This window comes from Salvelinus sp. IW2-2015, linkage group LG4q.1:29 (genome assembly GCF_002910315.2).
Source record: "Salvelinus sp. IW2-2015 linkage group LG4q.1:29, ASM291031v2, whole genome shotgun sequence".
In the NCBI taxonomy this organism is placed as follows: Eukaryota; Metazoa; Chordata; class Actinopteri; order Salmoniformes; family Salmonidae; genus Salvelinus; species Salvelinus sp. IW2-2015.
The window spans coordinates 49,994,641-50,022,282 of record NC_036842.1 but is presented as its reverse complement, the minus strand read 5'-3'; the positions used below and the strand labels follow the sequence as shown (position 1 = coordinate 50,022,282).

The following is a 27,642-nucleotide window of genomic DNA, read 5'->3' as shown; positions in this document are numbered from 1 at the left end:
GGGCAAATATTGCACAATCCAGGTTTGCAAAGCTCTTATAGACTTACCCAGAAAGACTCAAAAAGGTGGAATCACTGCCAAAGGGGATTTTAACATGTATTGACTCAGGGCGTTGAATACTTATCTAATCAAAATATATTACATATGTAGAGCATTGACAAAAAACAGACAATTAAATCCCTTTTAATCACACCTTGAGACAACAAAACGTGGAAAAAGTCAAGGGGAGTGAATGCTTTCTGAAGGCACTGCAGATGGATGGTGATAATCATCGCTGCTCAGCAATCATCACTGCAGGCTTGGGCTTAAAGGAAGGGCTCAGGAAGAGATACTACCAACTGCTAGCCAAGGGCCTTGGAGCTATTTTAAGACCATTGTGCTGGCTCTTCTCTGGTTGACGATTATTACTCCATTATAGGGGCAATGACACTATCCTTCTACACAGCCAAATTGGATAATAGAATCAGACAGATACATGACTGGATAAAGAGCACTGTGGTTTGCTACAGCCTTGACCTTGCTTAACGCCACAGGCACTGTTTGTACACAACAGTAGTGTGAGGGTTGAAAGAAAGGAGAGGAGGATAGGATGGGACAAAGGAGAGGCAGTAGACCTGGCATGTTGATTCACATCTCAACCAGGCGACCAAAAACGCTCACTCAAAGAAAGGCCAGCTATTCAGCTCACAGAATCATATGGCAATCTTGTACACTTGTCTCCAGTCTTTTGAGTCGACAGTCAGGCTAACCGTTAACGGAATAATAGCCTGAGTGAGTGAGATATTTATTCCACTGTTTTTGTAGCTAAGCGCAGAGGCAGGTTCTTGAAAGACTGCAGGTAAACCATCAGTTTGATGTTTCCGGCCTAACTGCCACTTTCTTGGCTCTCACCAGACACCCTGTAATACCAGCTATTTCTCGAGACAAAACCTCAATAGAGCTCAGGAGAGGCTCATAAAATTAGATCCACAGCACATAGCTGTCAAGACGGTGGACCGTTTTCTAGCTAAGTAGTCTGCGAAGCAGTCGTCCAACGCAATGCAGAGCGTTTCTCTTCACCGTGTGTCTTTTTCACTCACCGTTCATAAAACAGAGAGTGAAAGACAGGGAACATTTAATGGCTGCTCTTGGGTCAGAGGTCCTTTCAAGCTCGGACCAGATCCTCTCCAACACCCCATATTTATGATCCCAGGTCAGCTGAAGTTAAATCCGCCCCAAAAAGAGAAAGAGCCGTGTGAGACTGTGGAACTTGTTTTGAGAATGGGTCAACATTCCTTAAAGGAAAACTCCACTCAAAAACAATATTTTGGTATTTGTTTCATTAGGCCATTGTTGACATAGTCCCTAAATGTTTTGCTTGTCAGCAATCAAGTTTTCACGATATCTAACTTTCAAAATACAGAAATCATCCCCGTATGATGCACTTTGAATCACACTGTAGGTCTAAGGAATGCGATTTCACCCAATAGTATGGCCATTCATGAGCAAATTAACCCTGATACTGTATGTATCAAATTACATTTTAAAACAGTTTAGATGTAAATCGTAAAATTATTTTGCATGCTCCGAGTCTCAGATACAGTTTTGCATAAGGACAATTTAAGACAGCCTTCTCAGACTGAAAAACAGATTCTTATCTCCAGGCCACCAGACTGTTAAATAGTCACCGTTAGCCGGCCTCCGCCCAGTGCCCTGCCCTGAACTTTAGTCACTGTTACTTGCCGGCTACCACCCAGTACTCAGCCCTGCAGCATAAGAGATTGGTGTCCTATGTATTGGTCACTTTAATAATAATGTTAACATACTTTATTCTAGTCAAGGCTCATCATATATAACTTTATTCTAGTCAAGGCTCATCCTATATAACTACATCTCCACACATCTTTTCGTATACTGTCCATGATGTCTATACACACACATCCTCATTGCTCATTCCATTATTTCTATATTTCTTAATTCCTTTCTTTTTCTTTTGGGGATTTGGGTGTATCGTTTTTTATTACTGTACTGTTAGAGCTAAGAACATAACCATATCGCTACACCTGCGATAACATCTGCAAAATATGTCTATGTGTGAGCAAAACATGGTGCTTAATATGGTGCTTTATTTTTTTTAAAGAAATTGAATATAGATATTTTATGACTTGTTATTTTAGTTGTTCTACCAGTTAGCAACATATTCTTCAATTAAAAATTAAGCCAAGTGGTTATTCTGTGACTTTAGATAATAAGCTTTATTTTCTTTGCCGTGGTATTGTTTTGGTATCGAGTATTGTTTTGGTGTGTCGTGAAACTAAACGTGGTATCAGTATCAAAGTCAAAATTCTGACACCGTGACAACACTTGTATGTTTCGAAGTTTGGATAGCACAGTAGAGTATAGTACAATACAGTACTGAGTACAGTAACAGTACAGCACTGTACAGTGAGTAGAGCACAGTAGAGTACAGTCCAATACAATAGTACAGTAGAGTATATTGCACTGTACTCTACTATACTGAACTCTACCCTACCCTAGTTCTACTCTGCTGTATTGTACTGCACTGTACTCTACTGGAACTCTACCCTACCTAGTTCTACTCTGCTGTATTGTACTGCACTGTACTCTACTGAACTCTACCCTACCCTAGTTCGATCTGCTGTATTGTACTGCACTGTACTCTACTGAACTCTACCCTACCCTAGTTCTACTCTGCTGTATTGTACTGCACTGTACTCTACTGAACTCTACCCTACCCTAGTTCTACTCTGCTGTATTGTACTGCACTGTACTCTACTGAACTCTACCTACCCTAGTTCGAATCTGCTGTATTGTACTGCACTGTACTCTACTGAACTCTACCCTACCCTAGTTCTACTCTGCTGTATTGTACTGCACTGTACTCTACTGTGCTGTATCCATATTTATGCATTTCTGTTTAGTACAGATCAGGAATCCATGATGTAATTCCGTTATCAGGTGTACATCCACTTCACTTACTGGAAGATGTGGTCGCATAAAAACCTGAGGTAGATTTTACCGTAATTCCGTTACCAAAGTTTGAATCGACACAGTTTTTCCACTAAATTAGTTTTAGTACATTTTTCAGTAGAAATTGTTGAAAAGTATTCTTTGTGCGTATGGTTTGTTAAACGTTGAAATCATTGTTTTTTGTTTGGTATACATTTTAAAGTAAAGAATCTGAGTCAAAGCATAATTCTGTTAGTGTGGAATGGCCCACAGCAGGCTGGTAAAGCTAACATTATCAGGCTAGTAGGGCTAATGTTAGCATGCTACTTGGCTAGCAACCTTGCAAGCTGATTTGTAACAAATTCATCATGTATTTGCTTGTAGGTTGGCTGAAATTTTTATTGAACGATTTGGTTTAACTTGAACTCATTTGAAGAGACTTTTGAAATGATTTCTGTTGGTGTTTACATTATAGGGAATAGGCTGGCTTGCCGGGTCCTCCGTATAACGTCACACCCAGCAGAAATATTTTTTCCCCACATATCTTCAGCATTCTTTGGAATTCTGATTTGTTTTATGTAATAACTAGAAAAAGGTTAAAGTGAGGTATAACTTTTGCATTTGGACTTTTGATCCGTATACTAATGCAAATCCATATGTTACATGTGGCTACGTTTATGCTACCTACCCTTTAAAACACCCTCAGGCCGCCAGTGTTCACAAACTGTAGTGGTGAGAGCAAGTTAACTGCCTGACATTTTCAGGGCTGAAAACGTTATGGGCCGGACAAGATTAGTCTACCGTACATTCAGGAACAAAGGGACACAGAGGAGGTGGCAAATCACTGCCTCAGCCCTCGTGTAAACATGATGTCGAAAACGATCCACACGCATACACAACCTGGAACATCTCCTTCCTGTGTCAGAGCAACAGCAGGGAGGAAATGTTTGGGCTGTCCCAAATGGAGAGCTGATCAAGGGGGAAGCGTCACAGAAACCCTTCACAGAAACCCTTCACAGAAACTCTCCGTGAAGCTCCCTTCTCCGTTCCACCCCAGCCAGATACCAGGAAAAAGGAGGGAACTCGACCACCCCTCTTGGGTAAAGCTAGTCTAAAAATCACCCCCCCCCCCACTTCCTTATCTTCTTACTGTGACAGCTTTAATCTGACAATGCACACGCTCTGAGGGTTCAGTCGGCATTTGAACTGCCTCACTTCACTGCGAGTCGATTGGACTGGCTTTGTTGCGTTTGAAGCTCCAGTTTTTCCCTCCGTGTCTGTCTGTCTTGTCTGTCTGTCTTGTCTGTCTGTCTGGGTCTCTAGCACTGTCAATGCTATTTCCCTGTTCCAATATCAATCTCTCCCTCTTTCTATAAACCAGTACTTATTTTTCAGAGGCAGAAAGGAGAGATGAATAAAGGAACAGAGGGCTCTTTCTATCCCCCCTTCTCTTTCCATCTACACCTCTCCTGCTGCTTCTAAAGTCTCTTCTTTCCTACAGCTGAGAAAGCTTTGAGCAAAGCACAGGCAGCTTCAAACGTCTCATCCATTTATACACAGAGCTCTGGCATCCCTCTCGCCTCCTCCTTTCCCTCAGCTGCCTGCCTCCCCCTCCTTCCTTTCCCCCTCAAGTGCTCTCTCCTTTAGGCAGAGGCTGCAACAGCATGGCTGCCTCTCTCACAGGCAGGCAAATCAGAGACAGACAGACAGACAGACAGAGACAGACAGACAGACAGACAGACACGTTATATACTGACCCCCTCTGCCCATTGCAGGCCCACTGTAGTAGCCCGAGCTCTCACTGACAGTCAGTCCCAGATCCAGGCCTTCCTCTCCTCTCCTATGTAGGGTTGTTCAGTCCTGTTTTCCTCTCCTCCCCCCACCTCTTCCACTTTCTTGCTACTCGCGCGTCGAGAGGCGAAATGAGGCGCGCTGGAAATATGCTGGGGCTGACAATGGAATATAGCTGCTCTGAATGCACAAGACTTTAATGGGCTGAATTAGCAGTGCGAGCGAGTCGCTCCCTTTCGCTCCCTCCCTTTCTCTCGATCTCTCTGCCTAGCTCGGTCGTCCCCTCCCCCACGCCTTGCTGCACAGCCATTCCAGACACACACGCTGCTTACAAAGCTGAGAGACAGAGAGGGAAGGGCCAGCCGGCCATGAAAGTGCTTTGTTTCTCCAAGCTCTGGGATCGTTTCCACAGGCCTGCTCTGCTGTGTGCCCTCAGGATTCCTCCCTGTTACACATACTGACTCACAGGCTTTCCACAGGGCGCTTGTGTACACTAAACATTTATTCATCCCAATCGCTTCGATTACAGACATTATTATGAGGTAGTCATTTCACAGTTAAAGCTCATGAACAAAGATTGAGATTTTTTTGAGGAGAAAAAAAGCCGGATAAAAAATGATGGGGATGGGGATAGTAAAATACCCAGCATGCAATTAATTTCCCTGCTGTGTTAACAAACCAAAGTAGATCGGAGAAAACCACGATTTAAATGAATTAATGTTGTCACATTAAGTGAGCGTATTCTTTGACTGACTACATTAGCCCTATACCCGCGTCGGCCATTACAGACACGAAGAACGTTTCAGAGGCGAATCTCTCGTGTGAAGTGGCTGCCTGGTCTTCTCCCAACCCAAACCTCCACACACACACTGCTAAATAGAGACAGAGCTAATCCTGTTTCAGCATGGCAGGACGGGATTATAACATACTAGGAGTTTATACAGCCCCGGCGATGGCTCTGTGCGATGAGGAAGAGATTACCTCTGGGAAGAATGTGTTCCTTCAAATAATGAAGTGTTATGTGAGGAATGTCATTTTACAGCACAGCTGTTTACCAGAGATCGGCCCCCAGGAGCAAATGTGTGATGCCACCGCTGCGAGCTCAAATAAGGGCGCAAGCGGCCATAGAATCCTGCAATCAACATCTATAGGCAGCTAGCTGGCTGCCTACAATGCTTCTCTGTCTTAACCAGTGTTGCAACACGCTGCAGGCGTCCCTCAAAGGTGGGTAATCCGTACAAAGCCCTGTACTGGATGAAGGAAACAGACCAAGGACTTGTGTAGTACTTTTTCATCTGGGGGGGGGGGGGGGGGGGGTGTGTTTATACACGAACACCTATAAGGCTAGGCAATTTGTTATTGTGCATTTAATCGCTATGGCAACATGGACGTGTACGTCATCAACATCACCATGTTTCGGCATTCTGTACAGGTCTAGCCTATTTGTCCACATGGTACAGCCCTGACGGCCCCTCGCAATCCTTTGGTCAGATGGGATTCCAGAAATGGTTGCCCCCTGCCCGAAAGATACACTGAACACTACCTAGGGGACGAAGTAAGCCTACTACATTATCATAAACACCGAAGAGACAGGAGGACACAAAGCGTATTACGGTCAATTCCAAGGTCATTGGCTTTAATCATGTAAGTGGTCATAACTAATCTTCCTGTCAAAAACAAGTGCTCCGAAGAGGAAGACAGAGCCCTGAGAAAACCACTATGTAAAGTCCATACCATAACAGTAAACAAGTGTTATGTCTGCGTAAGTGCAGCACTAGACGTAAATCCCCCGGGTTGCGCACCACGATAGCTCCTTTGATGCTTAAGAGAGGTGTGGGGGAGGGGGGGGGGGGGGGCTAACCAGAGCCAGCAGCACACTGAAGGTCAAGGAGACGACCAGATGTTGGAAAACAGAGTTTATGTGGCCAGCATGGATCCCGATATTAAATATTTCCACTAGGCACAACCACAGCTCTTGACAGGGTTTTCCTGTATCGCCATCCAACAGGACTATAAACTTAGCAGCTCTCGCCACTGTGACCCATAAGCCTGCACACTACGCTGACCCCCGGACAACATGCTCTCCCGTCTATAATGTGTACGCCCTACATAGGCCTGATGGCAGTGACTGTACATAGATCTGTAAACAGAAAATGGCATTCTGAACTAAGGAATCAGCGTATCCTCCTCCCCATACTTCTATTTAATGCCAATATCATATGCCATTTACTACCTTCAGCACAATACAAACAGAAAACAAGGAGGCTTTTTAAGAAGGAGTGATTTCGAAACGCTTTGCAGTATGCCATCTTGATTAATGGTACTCTACGCTCCATCTGTCAGGAGGCAGAAGGCATTGTGGGGGGGGGGATCTAGAACAGATCTGGGCGTGGGAGTCAAACAAACAAGCCCAGTCGTCTAAAAGAGTGGCCTTCTGAAACCGAGGGAAATGTGGAGAGAGAGAGAACAAGCTCTCGCCACCACAGCCAATGTGTTCGGCGAGCACGAGGGCAGCGGTAAAACTGAAACACAATACCCACCACACAGCTGTGCATTGCGTCCTTCCTGCAGTAAACATAGGCCGACGTTTAAGAAATTGACCGGACCCATATGCATTGGGTGCGTAACCTGATTAGGACGCCAAGGATAGAACGGTGTGTGTCCTTCTTACGAAACTCAAAATGTGCAATTTGAACTTGTTAAAATAACTGTCCACATTTACTTTTCCTCAGCCAACAAGACGATTAACAAACTGCAAAATCACGAGCCTATGTCAATCTACTATACCCCCATAGTAGAAAAGGTTCCTATTCTATTGGTCAGCTTGGCGTTCTGTGCGAGAAAGAAATAGCCTGTTCCAAACAGACTCTGGGACAATTGTGGGAAGATATTCATACAACCGCTAGGCCTACGCTACATCCGAACAACTTAAAAAGCAATAAGTCTGATGCAACAGGTCAAAACATTTAGCTTAAAATGTTGATAATCTATGATTTCTACAAATGTTAAGTGCAGCAATGAACGCACAAGGCAGTAGGCTACGCAAATGTTTGTTACATAATGCAATTATTGGGAAAACAGCGTTGTCAAAAGCACACTGCACATGCGAGCGGTTTCATGAAGTAGAGAGGGAAGATCTAAAGATGCAACAATTAGCATGAGTTACTAATAGACTAGGATTGTGCCTTTTGCTACTGGACAACGAAAAAAAGTTGATTTGAAAACCAATAGAACATGAGAAAAATAGGCTACTTGTTTCAATGGCATATGGAAGTCTTTATAATTGCCTGCACGTCTGGTTGGATTTTGGCTAGGCTAATTTGAAGCAAGGTAAGACACGCCTCATATGTAGTAAAGCGTAAAGGTTTGAAACAATTAAGTATGTGCTTTAAAAATGCTTACTGCCTCCAGCTCATTGCAAAGTGGTGTGTTATGCACTGAAGCCTGCCTAGTTGCCGACGCACTTGAATGGCGAATGGAAAGTGCACTTCAATTACCAGGTGAGAAATAAAAATAGTAGCTCTTTAATCGTGGCCATCAAAACTATTCATGATTTTTTAAATTCAGATCGCAATTAGATGCAGAAGAAGCAGCAGCTACTCTTCCTGGGGTCCACAGAAAACACAGAAAATGACAAAACGCAGAACACTAATGGACAGGAACAGCAACACAAATCCAAACTAATAACACCACGACCGAAGAACAAGACTACAACTTAAAACTTTTTTTTTTTTTTTATCAATAAAAAATACAAAAACAATGATGGGTGTGTTTAGTTTGTCAAATTAAATAAAATGGTATTAATCACATGCTTAATAAACAACAGGTGTAGACTAACAGTGAAATGCTTCCTTAAGGGCTCTTCTCAACAATGCAGAGAGAAAGAAATAATAGAAAAGTAAAACACGTGATAAAGTAATAATAAATACACAATGATTGCGTGTCTTTTGGGGTATACAGTGGGGAGAACAAGTATTTGATACACTGCCGATTTTGCAGGTTTTCCTACTTACAAAGCATGTAGAGGTCTGTCATTTTTATCATAGGTACACTTCAACTGTGAGAGACGGAATCTAAAACAAAAATCCAGAAAATCACATTGTATGATTTTTAAGTAATTAATTTGCATTTTATTGCATGACATAAGTATTTGATCACCTACCAACCAGTAAGAATTCCGGCTCTCACAGACCTGTTAGTTTTTATTTAAGAAGCCCTCCTGTTCTCCACTCATTACCTGTATTAACTGCACCTGTTTGAACTCGTTACCTGTATAAAAGACACCTGTCCACACACTCAATCAAACAGACTCCAACCTCTCCACAATGGCCAAGACCAGAGAGCTGTGTAAGGACATCAGGGATAAATTGTAGACCTGTACAAGGCTGGGATGGGCTACAGGACAATAGGCAAGCAGCTTGGTGAGAAGGCAACAACTGTTGGCACAATTATTAGAAAATGGAAGAAGTTCAAGATGACGGTCAATCACCCTCGGTCTGGGGCTCCATGCAAGATCTCACCTCGTGGGGCATCAATGATCATGAGGAATGTGAGGGATCAGCCCAGAACTACACGGCAGGACCTGGTCAATGACCTGAAGAGAGCTGGGACCACAGTCTCAAAGAAAACCATTAGTAACACACTACGCCGTCATGGATTAAAATCCTGCAGCGCACGCAAGGTCCCCCTGCTCAAGCCAGCGCATGTCCAGGCCCGTCTGAAGTTTGCCAATGACCATCTGGATGATCCAGAGGAGGAATGGGAGAAGGTCATGTGGTCTGATGAGACAAAAATAGAGCTTTTTGCTCTAAACTCCACTCGCCGTGTTTGGAGGAATAGAAGGATGAGTACAACCCCAAGAACACCATCCCAACCGTGAAGCATGGAGGTGGAAACATCATTCTTTGGGGATGCTTTTCTGCAAAAGGGACAGGACGACTGCACCGTATTGAGGGGAGGATGGACGGGGCCATGTATCGCGAGATCTTGACCAACAACCTCCTTCCCTCAGTAAGAGCATTGAAGATGGGTCGTGGCTTGGTCTTCCAGCATGACAACGACCCGAAACACACAGCCAGGGCAACTAAGGAGTGGCTCCGTAAGAAGCATCTCAAGGTCCTGGAGTGGCCTAGCCAGTCTCCAGACCTGAACCCAATAGAAAATCTTTGGAGGGAGCCGAAAGTCCGTATTGCCCAGCGACAGCCCCGAAACCTGAAGGATCTGGAGAAGGTCTGTATGGAGGAGTGGGCCAAAATCCCTGCTGCAGTGTGTGCAAACCTGGTCAAGAACTACAGGAAACGTATGATCTCTGTAATTACAAACTAAGGTTTCTGTACCAAATATTATGTTCTGCTTTTCTGATGTATCAAATACTTATGTCATGCAATAAAATGCAAATTAATTACTTAAAAATCATACAATGTGATTTTCAGGATTTTTGTTTTAGATTCCTTCTCTCACAGTTGAAGTGTACCTATGATAAAAATTACAGACCTCTACATGCTTTGTAAGTAGGAAAACCTGCAAAATCGTCAGTGTATCAAATACTTGTTCTCCCCACTGTATATGGGTTTTTGGAGCTGTGTGTTAACTGGCTGAATAGAGAATTTGGTACTTTCAGCACATCAATACTTCTTACAGAGACCAGCACTGATGCAGTCGATCTCTCCTCCAATCTGAACCAGGAGAGACTGACGTGCATTTTAATGACATTGGCCCTCTGTGTACATTTGAGGGTCAGACGTGCTGCTGTTATGGGCCAGCTGCAGCTTTTTTAGGTCATTCTTTGCTGCACCTGACCATTCAACTGGGCAATAGCCAAGATTCAGGCATGTTCATGACCAGTTCATTCCTCAGAATCAACCATGAGAGCCATTGCCTTTTCAAGGTAACAGACAGCGGTGCTCTCAATAGGGAGTCAGGTGAATAGATAAGTAGCACATTCATTCAGAATAACGGCACAGAGCCTTACTACACGGACAACATCAGCGAGCAAACAGAACACACTTTCAACGACACTCTTCAGACTCTCGAGACAAGGACAATTGCTGGCAACTATCAGCACCTAAACCTGGAAACATCCAACTGAATTTGTGGAAACAACTCGTAATCATCTGAAGACCATCCAAGGTTGAAGGGGAGGGCGAAAGGAAAAACAACTAAATCAACTCAGCGAAGCCTTCAGTCTTTTCACTGCTGACACAACAGGGTTATGGCAGAATCGAGGCTATAACACACACGATAGGTAGGTAGACTGAGCTAAGCATTCCCCCCTTGCTTTGTTCCCTTGATTTTGGTTCACTGTAGAGGGGAGACAGAGGGGCTGAGGGGCAGACTTGTGGAAAACAATGTGTGGTGTGTTTTTACTGGAGTCCTGCGGGGCAGGGGTGCTACAAAACAGCCCAGCAGCAGCAACCCAGGAGCTAGAGCCTGAACAAAAACACGGCCGACCGACACGTCGCGAGCTAACCCTCCACCTAACAAAACACACCCCTCTCTGCTCAGACAGCCCAGGCATTCAGCTATTTGAGCTATCCACCAGAGTAAACTCTGGGCTGAGAGAAGAATTCCACTCTGGCGAAAGCAGCGGACAGCCATAATGCTGCAAAATCACGAGATAATTCACTGCACTCATGGAGGCTTACCCTCGGTGCACTCCTCTTGGCACATTTTCCAAGACGGCATCTAAAAGGTTTTTATGTGAAAATAGTGTGTTGCCACGTGGTGTATATTTACATTTTGACCTGGTCAAAAACACTGACAGTGAACTACTTGAATAAGATGTCTTATCACGCCAGCAAAATCAATAGAAGTAGTTCCGTGGTCCTGTGTGGCTCAGTTGGTAGAGCCTGGCGCTTGCAACGGCAGGGTTGTGGATTCGGTTCCCACGGGGTACCAGTACAAAAAAAATTATGCAGTCACTACTGTAAATTGCTCTGGATAGAAACGTGTGCTAAATTACCCAAATGTAAGGCCCTAATTTCTCATACTTAACACAACTAAAGATAAGACACGAGGAGCTCAGCATGAAGATAGGAATGAGGAGTGAGACTAAGATACTGCGACGCGGCACGTAGAAACTGTTTATTACTGTTAGCAAAACAAATGTCCATACAGGGTAGAACACGTTTAGAATACAAGACGAAACCAGTAGCTTCGAGCTTTCATTTTAGGGTAACTTCCCTTGCTACCGTACAGCTGAATACACTACCCTAGTACTTTGTTTGTGATAATATGCTAACCATAACGCAAAATATGCTAATACCTAAGCTGATTTTCACCAAAAACATTCATTCACTCTGTCTCCCTTGCCAAAAACAAATTAACTTAGTCTCCCATCTGGTTTCCACTGGATTCCATAGGCACATTCTGCATCACGAATGACATCATTACTTTCTTAGAGACAGCGCACACTTCTATATAATAAGAAATTGCTTCTTCTATGCAAATGTTGTTGATCACTAAATTAAAATATGTTCTCCTAGCAGTTGCCAATAAAATATGTTCAAAATGGAAGGTATTGTTTGTCATCTGTAGCCTAATGAAATCGGCAACAAAAAAACTCAACTAAAAGCACACACACACACACACACACACACACACACACACACACACACACACTGAATAATATGGATTCACCTGGATTTTGAATAGACCTAGGCTACATCTTGATTTACACAGTTTATCAATAGAAACGTACCATTCAAATACAGTTGAAGTTGGAAGTTTACATACACTTAGGTTGGAGTCATTAAAAATAGTTTTTCGACCACTCCACAAATGTCTTGTTAACTTCTCTAGGGTAGGGGGCAGCATTTTCACGTTTGGATGAAAAGCATACCCAAATTCAACTGCCAGCTACTCATCCCCAGAAGATAAGATATGCATATTGTTAGTAGATTTGGATAGAAAACACTCTGAAGTTTCTAAAACTGTTTGAATCATGTCTGTGAGTATAACATAACTTATTTAGCAGGCGAAACCCCGAGGACAAACCATTCAGATCTTTTTTTTTAGGTCACTCTCTTTTCAATGAGTTTTCATTGGGAAAACAGATTTCTAAGCGACCTGCTTGCAGTTCCTACGGCTTCCACTGGATGTCAACAGTCTTGAGAAATTGGTTGAGGTTATTCCTTTGTGTAATGAAGAAGTACGGCCATCTTYAAGTCGAGTCACTCGAGGTGTCCTGTTAGATAGAAGCGCGGGAGTAGAAAGCTGGCTTTAGTTGGTTTTAATCCTGTATTGAACACAGATCATCCCGTCTTCAATTTTATCGATTATTAACGTAAAAAAATACCAAAAGTTGTATTACAAAAGTAGTTTTACATTTTTTTGGCAAAGTTTACAGGTAACCTTTGAGATATTTTGTAGTCACGTTTGAGCAATTTGGAAGCAGTGTTTTTCTGGATCAAACGCGCCAAATAAATTGACATTTTGGATATATATCGACAGAATTAATCGAACAAAAGGACCATTTGTGATGTTTATGGGACATATTGGAGTGCCAACAACAGAAGCTCGTCAAAGGTAAGGCATTAATTATATTTTTATTTCTGTGTTTTGTGTCGCGCCTGCAGGATTGAAATATGCTTATCTCTCTTTGTTTACAATGGTGCTATCCTCAGATAATAGCATCGTATGCTTTCGCCGAAAAGCCTATTTGAATTCTGACATGTTGGCTGGATTCACAACCAGTGTAGCTCTAATTTGGTATCTTTCATGTGTGATTTAATGAAAGTTTGATATTATAGTAATTTTCATAGTAATTAATTTGAATTTGAATTTGGCGCTCTGCATAAAAGTGTATCTTTAAAATGGTGTAAAATACTTGTATGTTTGAGGATTTTAAATTATGGGATTTCTGTTGTTTTGAATTTGGCGCCCTGCAGTTTCACTGGCTGTTAACGAGGTGGGACGCTACCGTCCCACATACCCTAGAGGAGTTAACAAACTTTTGGCAAGTCTGTTAGGACATCTACTTTGTGCATGACACAAGTACTTTTTCCAACAATTGTTTACAGACAGATTATTTCACTGAATCACAATTCCAGTGGGTCAGAAGTTTAGTTGACTGTGCCTTTAAACAGCTTGGAAAATTCCAGAAAATGCTGTCATGGCTTTAGAAGCTTCTGATAGGCTAATTGACATAATGTGAGTCAATTGGAGGTGTACCTGTGGATGTATTTCAAGGCCTACCTTCAAACTCAGTGCCTCTTTGCTTGACATCATGGGAAAATCTACAGAAATCAGACAAAACCTCAAGAAAAAAATGTAGACCTCCACAAATCTGGTTCATCCTTGGGAGCAATTTCCAAACGCCTGAGGGTCCACGTTCATCTGTACAAACAACAGTACGCAAGTATAAACATCATGGGACCACGCAGCCGTCATACCGCTCAGGAAGGAGACGCGTTCTGTCTCCTAGAGATGAACGTACTTTAGTCCGAAAAGTGCAAATCAATCCCAGAACAACAGCAAAGGACCTTGTGAAGATGCTGGAGGAAACAGGTACAAAAGTATCTATATCCACAGTAAAACGAGTCCTATATCGACATAACCTGAAAGGCAGCTCAGCAAGGAAAAAGCCACTGCTCCAAAACCGCCACAAAAAAGCCAGACTACGGTTTGCAACTGCACATGAGGACAAATATCGTACTTTTTGGAGAAATGTCCTCTGGTCTGATGAAACAAAAATTTAACTGTTTAGCCATAATGACCATCGTTATGTTTGGAGGAAAAAGGGGGAGGCTTGCAAGCCGAAGAACACCATCCCAACCGTGAAGCATGGGGGTGGCAGCATCATGTTGTGGGGGTGCTTTGCTGCAGGAGGGAATGGTGCACTTCACAAAATAAATGGCATCATGAGGCAGGAAAATGATGTGGATATATTGAAGCAACATATCAAGACATCAGTCAGGAAGTTAAAGCTTGGTCGCAAATGGGTCTTCCAAATGGACAATGACCCCAAGCATACTTCCAAAGTTGTGGAAAATTGGCTTAAGGACAACAAAGTCAAGGTATTGGAGTGGCCATCACAAAGCCCTGACCTCAATCCTATAGAAAATGTGTGAAAAAGCATAGGCGAGCAAGGACGCCTACATACCTGAGTCAGTTACACCAGCTCTGTCAGGAGGAATGGGCCAAAATTCACCCAACTTATTGTGGAAAGCTTGTGGAAGTCTACCCAAAACATTTGACCCAAGTTAAACAATTTAAAGGCAATGCTACCACATACTAATTGAGTGTATGTAAACTTCTGACCCCCATGGGAATGTGATGAAAGAAATAAAAGCTGAAATAAATAATTCTCTCTAGTATTARTCTGACATTTCACATTCTTAAAATAAAGCGGTGATCCTAACTGACCTAAGACAGGGAATTTTTACTAGGATTAAATGTCAGTAATTGTGAAAAACTGAGATTAAATGTATTTGGCTAAGGTGTATGTAAACTTCCGACTTCAACTGTAAATGATTACCATTTTGTTGTTTTGTAGTTAGATTGTTTTTACCAAAGTCAAATTGATTGTATGATTGTATAACGGAGTCATAATGCATACATTGCTGTCTGTAAAGAATTGACAAACATTTTCAAATGTAATGATATTGAACTCAAAATATGCCCAACAATTGAACAGTAGCAAAACTTAGTGCCGTCAGAAAGTATTCACACCCTTTTCCTTTTTTCCATATTTTGTTGTGTTACACCCTGAATTTAAAATTGATTAAATTTAGATTTTTGAATCACTGGCCTACATACAATAATACCCCATAATGTCAAAGTGGAATTGTGTTTTTCCAAAAAATATAAATAATTGTATTCAAACCATTTTTTATGGAAAGCATAAATAAGTTCAGGATAAATAATTTGCTTGACAATAAGTTGCAAGGACTCACTATGTGAAATAATAGTTTTTAACATCTCTGTACCCCACACACACACAAATATTCCCTCAGTCGAGCAGTGAATTTCAAACAGATTTAACCACAAAGACCAGGAAGGTTTTCCAATGCCTCGCAAAGAAGGGCACCTATTGGTAGATGGGTAAAAAAAAAGCAAACACTGAATATCCTTTTTGAGTATGGTGAAGTTATTAATTACACTTTGGATGGTGAATCAATACGCCCAGTCTACAAAGTTACAGGCGTCCTTCCTAACTCAGATGCCGGAGAGAAAGGAAACCACTCAGGGATTTTACCATGAGGCCAATGGTGAAATGCGGGCGTATGCTATTCTGCTTCTCATGGGCCCGTGAAAGGTTCCACTAATTGTGTGAGGGGTAGGAATGGGCGTATTTCTCCAGCCATTGTATTGGGCAGTACAATGGAGAGAAATGTCTCAGTCCCTGGAGCAAAAACCTTGTGCTATCCAGGAACACGAGTATAGGACATCAATAAGCTGCTCCCAAACGTGTTAAACCTGCATCTTTCATTGTTCATGTGGGATTCAATGACTTTATGAAGAGCAGCTCAGAACAGCTAGAGATGGAATTTAAAGAACTTATTGGGGCTCTACTCGACACCTACAAACTCCCCATAATATTTGGCCCTGTGCACTCCCTAAATCGTGGCATTGAACATGTCAGCAAACTCTTAGCCCTCCATAACTGGCTACACGATCATTGTAACATTTATTGACAATAGCTTGTTTTATAAGGAGGATGGGATCCACCCAAATAATCTGGGTTCCTGGATCCTTTCACAGCACTATAAGGCCGTGTTGAGACAATGACTTGTCAATGACCCACGCCCAGCTCAGTTAATCCCTACCATTTTGTCGCTGAGTTGTCATAATGCTTCAGCAAATGTACACTAACGTTCAAAAGTTTGGGATCACTTAGAAATGTCCTTGTTTTTGAAAGAAAAGCACATTTTCTGTCCATTAAAATAACATTGAATTGTCAGCAACCATCACTCCTGTGTTCCAATGGCACGTTGTGTTAGCGAATCCAAGTTTATAATTTTAAAAGGCTAATTGATCATTAGAAAACCCTTTTGCAACTATGTTAGCACAGCTGAAAAGTGTTGTGCTGATTAAAGAAGCAATTAAACTGGCCTTCTTTAGACTAGTTGAGTATCTGGAGCTTCAGCATTTGTGGGTTCAATTACAGGCTCAAAATTTCTTCTGAAACTCGTCAGTCTATTCTTGTTCTTTGAAATGAAGGCTATTCCATGTGAGAAATTGCCAAGAAACTGAAGATCTCGTACAACGCTGGGTACTACTCCCTTCAAAGAACAATGCAAACTAGCTTTAAACAGAATAGAAAGAGGAGTGGGAGGCCCCGGTGCACAACTGAGCAAGAGGACAAGTACATTAGTGTCTACTTTGAGAAACAGACGCCTCATCTGTCCTCAACTGGCAGCTTCATTAAATAGTACCCGCAAAACACCAGTCTCAACGTCAACAGTGAAGAGGCAACTCCGGGATACTGGCCTTCTAGGCAGAGTTGCAAAGAAAAAGCCATATCTCAGACTGGCCAATAAAAAAAAAAAATGGGCAAAAGAACAGACACTAGACAGAGGAACTATGCCTTGAAGGCCAGTATCCCGGAGTCGCCTCTTCACTGTTGACACTGGTGTTTCTGCTTTAACTTCTCTTGGGTAGGGGGCAGCATTCGGAATTTTGGATGAAATGCATGCCCAAATTAAACTGCCTGCTTCTCGGGCACAGAAGATATGATATGCATATAACTGGTAGATTTGGATAGAAAACAATCTAAAGTTTCCAAAACTGTTAAAATAGTGTCTGTGAGTATAACAGGCGAAAACCTGAGAAAAATCCATTCAGGAGGTAGTTTTTTTTGTTGGTTTTGTAGTTTTCTATTCAATGCCATTACAGTATCCATTGACTTAGGACTCACTCAAGTTGCAGTATCTATGCCTTCCACTAGCTGTCAACAGTCTTTAGAAATTGTTTCAGGCTTGTATTCTGAAAAATGAGGAAGTAAGAGCAGTCTGAATGAGTGGACCCTAAAGTGTCACAGAGCTTTTTCATGCGCGAGACCGAGAGAGTGCCTTTCTTGTTTACCTTTTATATTGACGACGTTATTGTCCGGTTGAAATATTATCGATTATTTAGGCTAAAAACAAACTGAGGATTGAATATAAACATCGTTTGACATGTTTCTATGAACTTTACGGATACAATTTGGAATTTTTGTCTGCCTGTTTTGACTGCGTTTGAGCCTGTGGATTACTGAAGAAAACGCGCATATAAAGAGACTTTATCGAACAAAAGGAACATTCATTGAGTAAATGAATGTCTGCTGAGTGCAACCATATGAAGATCATCAAAGGTAAGGGATTCATTTTATCTCTATTTCTGACTTGTGTAACTTCCACTTGGCTGGTTACTGTTTGTAATGATTTGTCTGCTGGGCTATGTTCTCAAATAATCGTAAGGTATGCTTTCGCCGTAAAGCATTTTTTAAATCTGACACCGTGGTTGGATTCACAAGAAGTTAATCTTTAAACCTATGTAAAATATGTTTTGTTTTCWGAATTTTTATAATGAGTATTTCTGTATTTGAATTTAGCGCCCAGCAGTTTCACTGGCTGTTGAAGAGGTGGGACGCTAACGTCTCACGTACCCAAGAGAGGTTAAAGCGGCATCCAAATCCATCGAATGTAGTGATCACGATACAGTAGCCATATCTAGGAAAACCAAAGTTCCAAAGACTGGGCCTTATATTGTGTATGAGAGGTCATACAATAAGTTTTGTAGTGATTCCTATGTTGTTGATGGAAAGAATATTTGTTGGTCTGTGGTGTGTAATGAGAAGCAACCAGACGCTGCACTTGACACATTTATGAAATTGCTTATTCCAGTTACTAATAAGCACGCACCCATTACGAAAATTACTGTAAAAACGGTTAAATCCCCGTGGATTGATGATGAATTAAAAAAAATGTATGGTTGAAAGGGATGAGACGAAAGGAATGGCAAATAATGGCTGCACAACCGATTGGCAAACGTACTGCACATTGAGAACCATGTGACTAAACAGAATAAAAACAAAAATAAACTATACTATGAAACAAAAATAAATTATATAAAGAATGACAGTAAAAAGCTTTGGAGCACCTTAATTTTTTTTACAAAAAGGTAAACTCAGCTCTATCATTGATTGAATCAGATGGCCCATTGATCACAAAAGCCACTGATTTTTTCATTGGCAAGATTAGCAAATTTAGGCATGACATGCAAGCAACAAACGCTGACACTACACATCCAAGTATAAAGACAAGCATTGTATTATTGAATTCCGTAAAGTGAGTGTGGAGGATGTGAAAAAAAATGTGTTCTCTATCAACAAGCCACCGGGGTCTGACAACTTGGATGGAAAATTACTGAGGATAATAGAGGATGATATTGCCACATCTTCAATCTAAGCCTAATAGAAAGTGAGTGCTCTCAGGCCTGGAGGGACAAAAAAGTAATTCCACTACCCTAGAATAGTAAAGCCCCCTTTACTGGCTCAAATAGCCAACCAATCAGCCTGTTTAAAATAAGAAAATAAAAAATTGCGTTTGACTAGACACAATGATATTTTACTGTAAACGAATTGACTTTCAGCACACTTATAGGGAAGGACATTCAACAAGCACAGCACTTACACAAATTACTTCAGTGTGACTTTTGACATTATCGATCATAGTCTGCTGATGAAAAAACTTGTGTTACGGCTTTACACCCCCTGCTATATTGTGGATAAAGAGTTACCTGTCAAACAGAACAAATAAAGTGTTCTTTACCTTTCTAACATAATCCAGGTAGAATCAGGACTTGCCCAGGGTAGCTGTCTAGGCCCCTTACTTTTTTTAATCTTTACATGCCGCTGGCCTTGAGTAAAGCCAGTGTGTCAATGTTTGCGGATGACTCAACACTATACATATCAGCTACCACAGCGAGTGAAATCACTGCAACACTTAAAGAGCTGCATTTAGTTTGAGAATGGGTGGCAAGGAATAAGTTAGTCCTAAATATTTCAAAAACTAAAAGCATTGTATTTGGGACAAATCTTTCACTGAACCCTAAACCTCAACTACATCTTGTAATGAATATTGTGGAAATTGTCATGCTTATCGGTCTATAGGTTCATTTGCATGATTTATTTGAATTCAATCGGTGCGTGTAGGCTACAGTATATTCGTTATGCATCTTATTTTTCACATGCATACAGCATAGAGAAACAGTCTGAGCGAGAAACCTGTCACAGAGCTCGGGAGAAGCTGCTGCTGCAGCATCTAAAACGGCAACAGGAAGATAGGCTTTATCAGCGCTTCACACACCATTTTGCAATGAGCTGGTGGCTACGAATTTTGGAAAAAACTACTTAATTGTTTGAAACCTTGACGTTTGAATATATTTTGAATACATCTTTTTTTATGTAGCCTTACTGGGCTAGGCTACTTTTCTCGACAAGCTGACCAATAGAATAGGTCAACTTCTCTACTATGCAGGATAGTAGTTTGACATATGCAGGACCAAACCTGCCATAATTAGAATTAAATGACTGAATAAATAAATGCACCTATAAATAGATAAATAAATCCACACATAAATAAATATACGAGCAGGAAAATACAAAAACACTGACAAATTCATTTATTTTCTCTACATATTCATTTATTTTTCTCTACATGGTGGCAGGTAGGCTAGTGGTTAGAGCGTTGGACTTGTAACCAAAAGGTTGCAAGATCGAATCCCCGAGCTGACATGGTAAAAATATTTTGTTCTGCCCCTGAACAAGGCAGTTAACCCACTGTTCCTAGGCCGTCATTGAAAATAAGAATTTGTTAGGCTGATACCCCATTTCATGGACCCAAGATCCATTGGTAAGCCTGTACATTGCAATATGAATGATCAATACACATAGGTTTACTGGTGAGCTAATGTGGCTCATTTCACAGTGGTGTCAAAGTCCTGCAATATGGGCTATGATGCTAATATTTGTGTAAACTCTTCACAGCTGTGTTCTGTGGGTGTCAGTGATCAGGCTGATACTCCATTTAAATGGACCCAAGGTGTAAAACAAAATAATAGTTAAAAAAATGCCTGTACATGTGACTTTCCCCACAGTCCCCTTAGACAACTGAGAAGGGGAGAAAACATCCTATCACAGCTTCCTGGTTTCCACCAATCAGAGTGCCTGAAAGCACATTTGGACTCTGACCCCTCCCACTGCAGGTCAGAGTGGCTATCATTGTCAGCAGATAAAGATGCAAGTTGTCTGTGTGATTAATGTTTAGTGGAGGAAACAGTGTGTTATGTGTTATTTTGTGAACTGTATGACGTAGATAGGGAGATTGTGTGAAAGGGTTAGAGAGGCTTGGACGGGGTTGGGGTTTGGTTGGTGTAGTGGGGGGAGGAAAGGGAAAGTTAGTGGTGTCTAGGGCTCTATTTCACTTTCTTAGAGGAACAGGACAAATGAAGAGAATTTAATCTGGGTAGTCCGTGACTGGCCTCACACTCCAGTACAGTAAATGGCGGTGTAGGCCTTAAAAGTTGGATGCGATCTGCCAACCCAATCCCAAAGAAGAAGACACAAGTTTGGCTGACGACCAAGTTATCAGTCCACTTATTTTAGGAAGATTGTGTATGCATTCAAGAAGTGAGTTGTGAGGTTTATTGTCAGGAGGGTTAATGCTAAATTATGGTGACTGACTGAAAGCAATTACCTTAGGCCTAATAACCTTGTCACATCTGTAGCTGTATAGTACTGGTGCAGCTTACGTATATCTCAGATACGTTTATAAGTGCCTGTATTGCATTAGATGTTATTGTTTAGAGATGGTTCATTCCTATAGCCTGTATGCGCACTTTACCGCTGCATTTATTATGATGATATATGAAAAATTATGATGGCACTGGAGAGGATGGCTGCTGTTTTATTGGCTCTTAACCAACCGTGCTATTTTGTTAGTTTTTCCGCATTGTTTGTAACATATTTTGTACATAATGTTGTTGCTACTGTCTCTTATGACTGAAAGGATCTTCAGGACATCACAACAGCGATTAACTCACCTCGAATTGGACTAATAATTCGTCTTTAATGAGTCGGATGGGAAGGATATACTCCATACAGCTGAACAGGTCGTCATCCCTGTCATTCACAGGAGAAAGAAACTGAGATTTCGCGAAAGGAGATCGGGGTGCCTTGTGAGGATCAGACGACGATTGGCTAATCTGCCTTTGCCATCCGTACTATTAGCCAACCTTCAATCGCTGGAAAATAAATGGGACGAACTAAAAGCACGTATATCCTACCAATGGGACATAAAAAACTGTAACATCTTATGTTTCACAGAGTCGTGGTTGAACGACGACATAAATAACACGCAGCTGGCGGGTTATACACTATCCGCAGGACAGAACAGCAGCCTCTGGTAAGACACGGGGTGGCGGCCTATGTACATTTGTAAACAGCTGCTGCACGATATCTAAGGAAGTCTCTAGGTTGCGCTCAACTGAGGTAGAGTATCTCATGAAAAGCTGTAGACCACCACAGAGTACCTAGAGAGTTGTCATCTGTATTTTTTCGCACTGAGCTAAAGGCAAGAGTTGCCACTATTAAGGAGCAGGACTCTAACCTGGAATCTTATGAGAAATCCCGCTATGCCCTCAGACAAAACATCAAACAGGCAACGCATCAATACAGGACTAAGATCGAATCGTACTACACCGGCTCCGACACTTGTCGGATGTGGCAGGGCTTGCAAACTACTACAGACTACAAAAGGAAGCACAACCGAGAGCTGCCCAGTGACACGAGCCTACCAGACGAGCTAAATCATTTCTTTGCTCGCTTCAAGGCAAGTAACACTGAAACATGCATGAGAGCATCAGCTGTTCCGGACGACTGTGTGATCACGCACTTCGCAGCCGATGTGAGTGAGACCTTTAAACAGGTCAGCATTCACAAGGCTGCAGGGCCAGACGGATTACCAGGACATGTACTCTGAGCATGCGCTGAACAACTGGCAAGTGTCTTCACTGACATTTTCAACCTCTTCCTGTCTGAATCTGTAATACCAACACGATCATTAAGTTTGCTGATGACACAACAGTGGTAGGCCTGATCACCGTCAACAATGAGACAGCCTATAGGGAGGTCAGACATCTGATCGTGTGGTGCAAGGACAACAACCTCTCCCTCAACGTGATCAAAACAAAAGAGATGATTGTGGACTACAGGAAAAAAAAAGAGGACCGAGCACGCCCCTATTCTCATCGACGAGGCTGCAGTGGAGCAGGTTGAAAGCTTCAAGTTCCTTGGCGTCCATATCACCAACAAACTAACATGATCCAAGCACACCAAGACATTCGTAAAGAGGGCATGACAAAACCTATTCCCCCTCAGGACACTGAAAAGATTTGGCATGGGTCCTCACATCCTCAAAAGATTTACAGCTGCACCATCGAGCGCATCCTGACGGGTTGCATCACTGCCTGGTATGGCAACTGCTCGGCCTCCGACCGCAAGGCACTACAGAGGGTAGTGCGTACGGCCCGGTACATCACCGGGCCTAAGCTTCCTGCCACCCAGGACCTCTATACCAGGCGGTGTCAGAGGAAGGCCCTAACAATTGTCAAAGACTCCAGGCACCCTAGTCAGACTGTTCTCTCTGCTACCGCACAGCAAGCGGTACCGGAGCACCAAGTCTAGGTCAAACAGGCTTCTAAACAGCTTCTACCCCCAAGCCATAAGACTCCTGAACATCTAATCAAATGGCTACCTAGATTATTTGCATTACCCACCCCTTCTACGCTGCTGCTACTCTCTGTTATTATCTATGCATAGTCACTTTAATAACTCTACCTACATATACATATTACCCCGACTAACCGGTGCCCCCGCACATGGACTCTGTACAGGTACCCCCTGTATAGTTTACTGCTGCTCTTTAATTATTTGTTACTTTTATCTCTTACTTTTTTAGATAATTACTTAAAACTGCATTGTTGGTTAAGGGCTTGTAAGTAAGCATTTCACTGCAAGGTCTACTATACCTGTTGTATTCGGCGCATGTGACAAATACAATTTGATGTGATTATCATAGTACACGCTACTGTTAAGACCTGGCAAGAAATTCTAGATGTTTCATAGGCGGTCCTCAGCGCTCCCGCCTGCCCCCGCAGTAAGATTTATGACTCTGTGGCACCAGACACAGATCAGATATCCACCAGTTCTGAGAGAGCGCCATAAATCTTGCCTGTCTTAATTAGTTCTCTCTCTCTCTCCATGATTTGTTTATACATATAGTGCTGTAAATCTGTATGCTGTAATGTGAATATCCCTGTATAGATGCTATGCCATTCTTTCCTGTGTAGATATTCCTATTGCATAGCCTACGACATTGTAGATTTGTTCTTACCTTTCAGAACCACAAGTCCATCCTATGCAAACTGGAGATGTCTGTGTGAGTGTGAATACTAGTGGGTGATGGTGATAATAAAAGTCCTGGACTAAGAAGCCTCTGTACTGTTCTTGCCGGACAACCTGTAGCGAGTCAGAACCAATTACATCACATTAATTACTAGCGGGTGAGGGCATTCCCAGCCGACCGCTCAGACAGCTCCAGCTAGCCATTTTTTAACAATAGGTAAGGCTGTACATTGCAGTATGAATGTCCAATACACACAAGACTGCCTGGGGAGGTGATTTCCCACAGTCAAAGTCCTGCAATATAAGCTACAATGGTAATATTTGGGTACACTCTTCATAATTGCGTTCTGTGGGTGTCACTGAGGCTGATACCCCATTTCATTGATCCACAATCCATAGGTAAGGCTGTTCAGTGAAATATAAGTGTGCCCCCAATGCAATTATGCAGTCTAATAAATCCACAGTTCGACTTCAAATGATTTGCCATTTTTTGGTCAAATTAACTTAGTCTTTTGTTGAATTTATATAACTTGTTTAGCAGTATCTAGCGCAAATTTGGCATGATTTCGCAATGTGCCCATTTCAATGCGGGGCCTTTATTTTGTAGGTGAACCGCAAAAATATGTGTGTTTAGCTTTACATACAGTGCTGGCCGATACTGAAAACAGATTACCTGCTTTCCGTGTGGAGGTATGCATCGAAAACTTGGGTCAGCTAGCTGCTACAAGGGACTTATAGGTTAACAAATATATCTGCTAGCTATTCATCTTATTGATAAAGTTCCATTAAGCAGCTATCTTGAAACTGCTGGGGGAAAACTAGCTAACGTTAGCTTACCCCCACCAACTGAGTTCACCGTAGCTAGCTTGCTAACCCCCACCAACAGTTCACCTTAGCTAGCAAGCTAAGTGGACTACAGCTAGGTTTCTAGAAAATAACTAGCTATATAATTGCTAGCTATATTGGTAGCTAGTTACTGACTATTTGAACAGTTTTTGCCAAACTACTTTGTTCCCCTGCCTGTTTGTTTACGCTTTAAATGACAAAGTTGGCAAGAAAAATGCCCCTCCTAATTTTACTGTTGTTTTCATATAATTTGACTGATTAGGGGGCTGTGCACATTTAAAATTACAAATTACTGACTGAGCTAATTCTTGTTCATGTTTTTGTTGTTGTTGCATTGCTGACAGGCCAGGGACCATACTCACAAAGAATCTCAAGAGTAGTACTGATTTTAGGATACGTTTTGCCTTCACATTGACATGGGGGAGGTTATCCTAGACCACTATCCCTAGTGGGAGACGCTTTGTGAATATAGGCCCTGGAAGAAAGCTGTTGCCCAATACCTTGCACAGTCATTTTACCCCTAGAGCAGGGGTAGAGGCAACCCTGTTCCTGGAGTGCCTCAGGTACTGCAGGATTTAGTTTCAACTAGGCACAACAGGCGTTCGTTCAGTTCAGCCACGTTCTCAAAACATTCTTGAACAGACAGATACTTTTGCTCCAATCGGTGGGTGTGCCGGGGTGTGGCTTGAAGCAATGAGTTTAGTATTTAAAAGGGCAGCGGTGCATTTTGAACCCACAACCCAACCCCTCCCCATGTTTCAACTAGTCGTTCAGTACAGCACCGTTTCCGTTCAATTGAACATTCTTTTACATTTGTATGTACTGAATACAGCCCTGACCGCCTGAACTAATTGATCAGTTGAGTGATTGCCTAAATTCAAAACAACCAGTTTTCCAGGTCGGTTAAATCAAAAACATGAAGTGCCTGTGGCACTCCAGGACCAGGGTTGCCTATCCCTGCCCTAGAGGTATTAGTCAATGCTTATTAACTCAATATTGTATGTGAATTTCCATAAATCAATGACACTAACAAAAGGGTTGAATTGTTCAGCGACATTTGCAGTAAATGCTAACACGACTTTGGTGATGAAAGGTACATCATGCATTTATTGTCATCTCCCTATCAGGCCACTGCATGCTGTGACACGGGCCTGGATGGTGACACATCTTCAAGCTGCCGGACTGAAGACTGTAGCCTTCATTGGTAGCAGAAGCAAGGGCCTTACCTGGGAATACAGCAACAGTCTCCCTCTCGGTCTCACAGCCTTTCTGTCAACATGTATGTAACCACTCAAATTCACACCAACAGCTACGGACACAAGCACAGACTTTTATTCACTTGTCGCAGTCTTCAATCTTGTCTGGGATACATATTTTAGTTGCCAAACCTGTGTGATGTCTGATATACATAAACAATGTATTCACCCTGGACATGAGAATTGTATTTACTTTAGACCTTTTGAATCATCAAGGGCTGTCTTTGTGTTTAAGCTACCACAGAAGTTAGTCAAAGCTAATGTGACAAACATGCATATAAAAATTGTTTTCTAATCTAACAATACAATTCAATTGAGTTTATACAACTATATTGCATTTGGTCACCACCTAAATGTGGCCTTTAAAAGCCTTAATAGTTGCATCCTTCCTCAGTGAACTGTCTGCGGATAGCTGACAACAAGGTGGCAGGATTCTTCATGTGCTGCTCTAGAGTTCCACAGCCCAGCAAACTCACCTGGGGATAGGGGGATGGACGTGTTAGTTTTGTCTGGGAGACTGCGAGACTTTTACAGGGAGAAGATAGCATGAGTTTTGGCATGAGTACAGTGAACCCAATTCAACCAGTGGCTCTGGATAATATGTGACCCGCCACCTGGATTCGGTCCTATGAGGCAAAATTTGAAATGGTGTTGTTTACATTGGATAAAAGTAAAGACTCAGAGCTAGAAAATTGTATATCATACACTGCAGTTGAGGAACAATGGGAAAGTAATTCTGCTTTGAAAGTTGATAAACTTCTAACGAAACTTTTGAGAAAATGGCCTGTGAATGTGTTGGTACACGTACTGGAGAGCTCTTCTTTGTCTACACCCATTCAGCATCGTTCACACCCTCTTAAGCATTAGCCCCCACCCATCTCTAAGGATTCACAGTGTAGCAAACAACCAAAGGTTAAGGCTAAAAGTGAAAGTAGTCGCAAAAAGTAGTAGTACAAATACACTTTATCTAGTCCTTGGCCTATCTCCTAATTTGATTTTGGTGCAGGTCATGTTGTTCTTCACATTACCATCTCTGATAAACACACACACTATATTAAATAAAATCTACGTTTATTTTTCACATGCACAGGATACAGAAGGTGTAAACGGTACAGTGAAATAAATGGTTACTTGCATAGTGGATTATTTTGTTTAGACGTGTAGCTAGCTAGCTAAACAATTAACCAAAATCCCAACTCTAATGCCGCGTTTAAAACAACAGGGAACTCGGAAATCTCAGACTTCAGTGCGTTCAAAACAACTGGGAATGCATAAAAAAAAATGAGCTCGGAATGGGAAAAAAAATAAGTGAAAAAAAAAAAAAATCGGTCATCCAACTCGGAATTCCAACTCATCAACTCGGGCATCTTTCTAAAGCTACGACTTTCCAACCTGAAGATCACTGATGTCATG

General features: G+C 42.0%; 1 protein-coding gene across 2 annotated transcripts in view; it reads right to left on the bottom strand.

Moving 5' to 3' along the window:
* The window catches only part of znf609a (zinc finger protein 609a), a 176,468-nt gene that overhangs the window by 53,667 nt on the left and 95,159 nt on the right, over positions 1–27,642 (bottom strand). Inside the window, exon 1 of one of the 2 annotated variants that reach the window (XM_023984908.3) lies at positions 4,707–5,150. The exons of the other annotated variant lie outside the window; for it this stretch is intronic. The gene's annotated coding sequence lies outside the window, so the exon portion shown is untranslated. Of the gene's footprint in view, positions 1–4,706; positions 5,151–27,642 lie in introns of those variants that run through there. 2 annotated transcript variants of the gene reach the window in all.